This window comes from Ovis canadensis, chromosome 24 (genome assembly GCF_042477335.2).
Source record: "Ovis canadensis isolate MfBH-ARS-UI-01 breed Bighorn chromosome 24, ARS-UI_OviCan_v2, whole genome shotgun sequence".
NCBI lineage: Eukaryota > Metazoa > Chordata > Mammalia > Artiodactyla > Bovidae > Ovis > Ovis canadensis.
This window is the reverse complement of record NC_091268.1, coordinates 30,528,197-30,535,811: the sequence shown is the minus strand read 5'-3', so window position 1 is coordinate 30,535,811 and position 7,615 is coordinate 30,528,197. Positions and strand designations below refer to the sequence as shown.

At 42.3% G+C, this 7,615-nt stretch overlaps 1 pseudogene; it reads left to right on the top strand.

Moving 5' to 3' along the window:
* Nucleotides 1–4,462: 4,462 nt before the first annotated feature.
* Nucleotides 4,463–4,798, top strand: LOC138428858 (small ribosomal subunit protein uS10-like; annotated as a pseudogene).
* Nucleotides 4,799–7,615: the final 2,817 nt, after the last annotated feature.

Below are 7,615 nucleotides of genomic sequence, written 5' to 3'. Positions count from 1 at the left end.
ATCCTGGAGAATGTTCCATGCGCACTTGAGAAGAAGGTGTATTCTTCTGCAATTGGATGGAATGTCCTGAAGATATCAATGAGATCTATCTCATCTAATGTATCATTTAAGACTTGAGTTTCCTTATTAATGTTCTGGTTTGGTGATCTGCGCATTGGTGTGAGTGGGGTGTCAAAGTCTCCTACTATTACTGTGTTGCTGTCAATTTCTCTTTCTAGGTCTGTTAGTGTTTGTCTTATGTATTGAGGTGCTCCTATGTTGGGTGCCTAACAATATTTACAATTGCTGTGTCTTCCTCTTGGATTGATCCCTTGAACATTGTGTAGTGTCCTTCCTTACCTCTTGTAATATTCTTTATTTTAAGGTTTGTTTTGTCTGATATGAGGATTGCTACTCCAGCTTTCTTTTGCTTCCCATTTGCATGGAATATATTTTTCCATCCTCTCACTTTCAGTCCACATGTGCCTTTAGGTCTGAAGTGGGTTTCTTGTAGACAGCATATATGCGGGTCTTGTTTTTGTATCCATTCAGCCAGTCTGTGTCTTTTGGTTGGAGCATTTAATCCTTTTACATTTAAAGTAATTACTGATATATATGTTCCTACTGACATTTTCTTAATTGGGGTTGATTTTGTAGACCTTTTTCCTTCTCTTGTAGTTCTTGACTATATATATCCATTTAATATTTGCTGTAAAGCTGGTTTGGTGGTGCTGAATTCTCTTAACTTTTGCTTGTCTTAGATATAGGGAGGGTGGTGGGAAGGGGTTCAGGGTTGGGAACTCATGTACACCTGTGGTGGATTCATGTCAATGTATGGCAAAACCAATACAGTATTGTAAAGTAAAAAAATAAAATTTAAATTAAAAAAATTAATTAAAAAAAGTTTTTTATTTCTCCATCAATTTTGAATGAGATCCCTGCCAGGTATAGTAATTTTGGTTGTAGATCTTTTCCTTGCTGTACTTTGAATATATCCTGCCATTCCCTTCTGGCCTGCAGAGTTTCTGCTGAAAGATCAACTGTTAAATGTATAGGGTTTCCCTTGTATGTTACTTGTCGCTTTTCCCTTGCTGCTTTTAATATTCTTTCTTTGTGTTCAGTCTTTTTTGTTTGGTTAGTTTTTATGTGTCTTGGCATGTTTCTCATTGGGTTTATCCTGTATGGGAGTCTTTGCACCTTTTAGAATTGATTTACTATTTCCTTTTCCATGTTGGGGAAATTTTCAACTATAATCTGTTTAAATTTTTTCTTATACCCTTTCTTTTTTTCTTCTTCTGGGGCCCCTATAATTTGAATGTTGGTGCGTTTGATGTTGTTCCAGAGGTTTCTGAGGCTATTCTCAGTTCTTTTCATTCTTTTTACTTTATGCTGCTTTTCAGAAGTTATTTCCACCATTTTATCTTCCAGCTCATTGATTCGTTCTTCTGCTTCAGATATTCTGCTATTGATTCCTTTCAGAAAGTGAAAGTTACTCAGTTGTGTCTGACTCTTTGCAACCCCATGGACTATACAGTCCATGGAATTCCCCAGGCCAGAATACTGGTGTGGGTAGCCTTTCCCTTCTACAGGGGATCTTTCCAACCCAGGGATCAAACCCAGGTCTCCCACATTGCAGGCGGATTCTTTACCAGCTGAGTCACAAGGGAAGCTCAAGAATACTGGAGTGGGTAGCCTATCCCTTCTCCAGAGGATCTTCCTGACCCAGGAATTGAACTGGGGTTTCCTGCATTGCAGGCGGATTCTTTAGCAACTGAGCTATGAGGGAATTCATATTCCTTCCACAGTATTTTTAATTTCAGTAATTGTGTTGTTTCTATAATTCTTCTAAGTCTTTGTTAATTGATTCTTGTATTTTCTCTATTTTGTTTTCAAGGTTTTTGATCATCTTTACTATCATCATTCTGAATTCTTTTCCAGGTAGTTTGCCTATTTCCTCTTCTTTAATTTGGACTTCTGTGTTTCTAATTTGTTCCTTCATTTGTGTAATATTTCTCTGCCTTTTCATTATTTTTTTTTAACTTATTGTGTGTGAGGTCTCCTTTTCAAAGGCTTCAAGGTTGAATTCTTTCTTCCTTTTGGTTTCTGGCCTTCTAAGATTGGTCCAGTGGTTTGTGTAAACTTTGTATAGGGTGAGATTTGTGCTGAATTTTCTGTATATTTGTTTGTTTTTCCTCTGAAGGAGAAGGCTGAGTGAGGTGGTAATCCTGTCTGCTGATGGTTGGGTTTATATTTTTTGTTTTGTTTGTTGTTTAGATGAGGCATCATGCACAGGGTGCTACTGGTGGTTGGGTGATGCTGGGTCTTGTGTTCAAGTGGTTTCCTTTGTGTGAGTTCTCACTATTTGATACTCCCTAGGGTTAGTTCTCTGGTAGTCTAGGGTCTTGGAGTCAGTATGCCCACTCCAAAGGCTCAGGGTGTGATCTCTTTTTTTTCTTTAATGCTTAGTCTGGTTTCACTTGCTCATGCAGAGGCCTTGCACCCAGCCCTTCAGGCCAGAGCTCCTTCTGGAAAATGGCCAAGTGGACACCTCAGCTCATATGTTTACTTTTTTAAAGGAATCTCCATACTATTCTCCACAGTGACTGTATCAATTTACATTCCCTCCAACAGTGCAAGAAGCAAAGTAGGGACACCAGGCAGATTTGCAGTTTCTCAGGTCTCATTTTTGCTCTGGGGTGCAAAATAGAAATTTGGTAAAGAAAGAAGTCAGCAAACTATTTCCGAGGCTTTGGACCCAGCTGAGTGGGAAGGAGAGTGGCCATATTAGCAGCAGAGGGGAGAAGAAGCCAGGAACAAAAATTTCGGGACAAAGGGTAGTTGAGCATTTTCTTCTGTTATTTTACAAAAATGGTAGGTTTCTGACATGGAGTTCCCATGTTAAAAAGTGTCCTGGGATGCAATAGGTCCTATAGACTGCAGGCACTCATATTTCAGTAAGGAGAGCCTGGTTTGAATGAGCCAGGACTTCCTTCCACTCTGGGCAGTCAGGAATTTCTCCTGGGAAGTCTCTCTGTGTCTCTCAAAGATCTCAACAAAGAGGGAACACGGGCTATAAAGCCAGAAAAAGCAGAAAAATCCAAATTCCAAGCCCTGCCCCATAGCTGATCAGTTGGACCACTTCCTTAACTAATCTGAGCCTCAGCTTCCTCTAAAATAGGGTACCAATCCTTGCTGTGTGGCTGTGAGCATCACATTTGCTATTTTATGACAGATAATAACAAGTGGACAGTGCCTAGAAAAGTGGTCAGTAGTGGATAAAGGGTGATTTTCCTTCCTTTCTGAATGGAGGCTTCCAGATTATGTGGATTCATTGGCAGCTTGGGCTATTGGCTGCCACAAACTATTACACCATGGACTGCCATTTCCACAGATAAGCATTAATTCAAAATCATACAGGTAGGAAAGGCTTAGGAGAAAGACTCCCTCATGTTCAGAAGACAGAGGAAAAAATTCAGGAGTCCAGGCAGTAGAAATATTTGAATAACGACAGAGCCAGAACATTTGTAGCGGGTCAATAGACTGCTCTTCTCTCTCCAGTAAATTCTCCATCTTGAGTTTCTATAATATCGGCATCTTTGTTACAAAGCAACTTCTGAGCTATTACTCTTATGAAGGTGTATTGAATGCATTTGAAGAAGAATGTTGCTTTATTACAGACTAAGGGCCTTGTGTTGATGATTTACAGTGGGGTGGTGTACGCCTGCCTGATATGATCCACAGAAGTTACAAATCAGGCAAAGGGAATGAACTTATCTTGATGCCTGGCCTGTGTGTTCAGCCAGGACTCTGTTGACTGCAACTGACAGGCACACAACTCAAAATAGTTTAAGGAAAAGAGGAATTATAAGGACCTGGAGGGATCTCGTGAAGAACGGATGAATCAAGCCCAGGAAAAGGCAGGAATGAAGGGAGACTTCAGGATCCATAAAACCAAGATTCAGACACACTGAGATTCTTCTTCCATTTCCTATAGCATCTGTCTGCTTGTTTCCTTTTTTCTTCTCTCTCATTGTACATGGTTTGTAGCTACACAGCAAAAAACACAGCTCCTGCTCTTTGAGAAAAATGCAGGTTGCTGCTTCAGTGGAGCCCCAAGGCCACCCGCTCCTGTTCCTGACCCACCACTGTTCACTCTCCCCAGGAACAAGTTGGTCAGGAAGCCTCACCTCACCTGTGGCTTTTAAAGATACTGTAAGTTGGTGCAGTGGTAAGGAATCTGCCTGCCAATGCAGGAGACATGGGTTCAGTCTTTGGGTTGGGAAGATCCCTGGAGGAGGAATTGGCAACCCATTCCAGTATTCTTGCCTGGAAAATTCCATGGACAGAGGAGCCTGGCGGGCTACAGTCCATGGAGTGTAAAGAGTCAGACATGACTGAGCGACTGAACACATACCCACACACGCACACATACACGTGCACGTGTGCACGTGCACACACACACACACACACACACACACACACACACTACTCCGTGGAGCCAGTGGTGGTGATTCACCAGATTAGAATCACCCTCAGCTGCAACATGAAGTCTTTGGAGAAGGTTAGTGCTGAGCTGACCGGAGATGTGAAGGAAAACAATCTCAAACTGAAAGCATGGGTTCAGATACCTACTGAGACTCTGAGAATAACTACAAGGATACAAAGAGGACTTGGAAAAGATGGTTCTAAGACTTGGAATTGTTTCCAGGCAAGGATCCACAAGCAACATTGACTTGCACATTCTGAGATTGTCAAACAGATCACTTCTATCATCACTGAGTCAGGAGTTGAGGTTGAAGTCACCATTGCAGATGCTTAAATTAACCTTTTTAATAAATTGATAAAGTGAAAGTGAGAAGTGAAATTGTTAGTCGCCCAGTTGTGTCAGGCATTTCACGACCCTGTGAACTGTAGCCTGCCACTCTCGCTCCTGTGTCCATGGAATTCTCCAGGCAGGAATACTAGAATGGGTGGCCATTGCCTTCTCCAAGGATCTTCCCAACCCAGGGATGAAACCCAGGTCTCCCATGTTGCAGGCAGATTCTTTTACCATCTGAGCCACCAGAGAAGCCCCCAATAAGTTGATAATCAGTTGTTTAAAAAAATGGCTCCTGCTAACTCCTGATTGTTCTATTTATGATGTCAGTCATTCTAGAGATACTGAACTCATTCCCGCAATGCTAGTCTAAATGGCTTCATGAATGGACTCACTGGCTTAGCAGGGGTCAGGGACCCCTTCTTTGGTCACTCAGCTGTTTCTGGTGCAGAGAAGTATGCTCTGATGGGCCCATTCTGGATCAGATGTCTGCTCCTGGACCAGCTACCAGTGACAGGAGATGCAGGGTCATTTGAGAACACAGTCCCTCTAAATGAAAACAAATGGATGTTGTAGGTGGAGGGATGATTTGGAGAAAAAGAGCCAGGCTGGCCAGACAAAACCAAAGATGGAATTCACCCTTCTCTTCTGGAAGTAAACACAGGAAGAACTCATTTGTTCCAAGTTTTACTCACTTCCCTTATGCATTAATTCATTCAAACACTAAACACTTGTTAGAGCACTACCTGTCAGGTCACGCTCATCTTCTTGGTTTAGAGTAAAGGAAAGATTCCTCTTCGTACTGCGGCTACATTCCTCTCACACTTTTCTATCTCTGCTAGAGAAACTCTTACCCCACTTGCCAGCGAACAGCAGCTTCTAGACCATTTCAAGCCCATGACTACCCCTGTTGAGCAGTCTATTCTCTTTGAAACAGCCAGCAATGGGCAAATATCACAACAGATATTGCCAATGTCTCAATAGTCACACAGATGCACATACATATACACAGACAGACAGACAGACACACACACACACACACACACACACACACAAACACACACACACAGGCCAGGATGCAGTACTAGAAACTGAGAAACCACCTTATTTTCCTCTGGTGAATAGAGCATTTTGTCAGCCACATTCAGTTTATTGTATTTATTTGCCTCCTATAGGAGGCCTATAGGCTTCCCAGGTGGTGCTAGTGGTAAAGAACCTGCCTGCCAATGCAGGAGACAGAAGACATGGGTTTGATTCTTGGGTTGGGAAGATCCCCTGGAGGAAGGCATGGTAAACCACTCCAGTATTCTTGCCTGGAGAATCCCATGGACAGAGGAGCTTGGCAGGCTACAATCCATAGGGTCACAAAGAGTTGGACATGACTGAAGTGACCTAACCTACACACACACACACACACACACACACACACACACACGAGACCTATAGCATAAAGAAACTCTGAACTCTGGGAAGACTCACTGGATTTCTTTGAACAAGAGTTACTGTCTCTTTGTCCTCAAATTTTCTAGTCTGAAAAGTAAAAAGATTAAATATGAAATAAATCCTTATAGCCAGTTTTGGGAGAGGAAAAACTAGGTCCTAAATTTTCAAAACTCTGAGTCTCACAAAGGAGTCTTTCCAATATTCCAGGTTGTGTTGGGTGGCCAAGTTCTACTCTGGCCTTTCCTTTCTTCCTTCCTTTTCTTCTTTCTATCTTTTTCTTTGCTTCTTTTTTTCTATCATTCTTTGCCATATTCATTTTTCTCTCTGTGTGTATTCTCTGCCACTCTGTAACTTCTAGAAGACCAAGACCAATACTTATTCATTGTATCCCAAATGCCCAGGGCATAACTTGGCATATAATAGACTCTGAATAAATGTTTATTGGGCTTCCCCGGTGGCACTAGTTTTAAAGAACCCACCTGTCACTGCAGGAGACTTAAGAGATGTGGGTTTGACCCCCGGGTCGGGAAGATCTCCTGGAGGAGGGCATGGCAACACACCCCAGTATTCTTGCCTGGAGAATCCCATGGACGGAGGAGCCGGAAGGCTGTAATCCATGGGTTGCACACAGTCGGACACACTGAAGTGACTTAGTATGCACGCAAATGTTTATTTAAAAAAAGGATGGATAGATATGAGACTTACTGTGCTGGTCAGCCTCACTTGTCCACAGAGGTATCTTATCCTGCTGTGAGCAAGACGTGTGATTACACTGACTATTGTGAAAGTGCAGATTAGGGAATTTAGGCTGTCGGGTCACACAAAAGCCACCAGAATTCACATCTCCTTAGATGGTCTCCTAACCTGGATCCACAGACAATCCTGGTCTAGCAGGTACAGCAGAGACCCACGAGCACACATTCAACCCACTATTAATGAGAAGGGTCCAGGCTGCTCAGATACTTTTTAAAAAGAAATCTGAATAACAGTTACTGAGCCCTATGAGTCTGGCACCACCTAAGAGCCTTGACAACATTATCAAACCAGTGGGTCTTATTCAGAGTGACTTTGCTTCCAGGCACTATGGGCAAGGACTGGACACAATTTTGATTCTCACTCTGGAGGGGTTTGATGCTGGTATTTAGTGGGAGAGGCCAGGGATCCTGCTAAACATCCCGTAATACACCAGACAAACCCTCACAACAAAGAGTCCATCCCCAAGCCAATAGCGCCAAGGGTGAGAAATTCTGATCTAAATGAATCCCATCGACAACATTATTATTTTTTTTTCCTGATTAGACTAAAGAGAAATCTGATCAATATGTTATTTGCCCAAGTACCAGATCTGGAATTTGAACCTCAGTCTTTTAGGTCAAA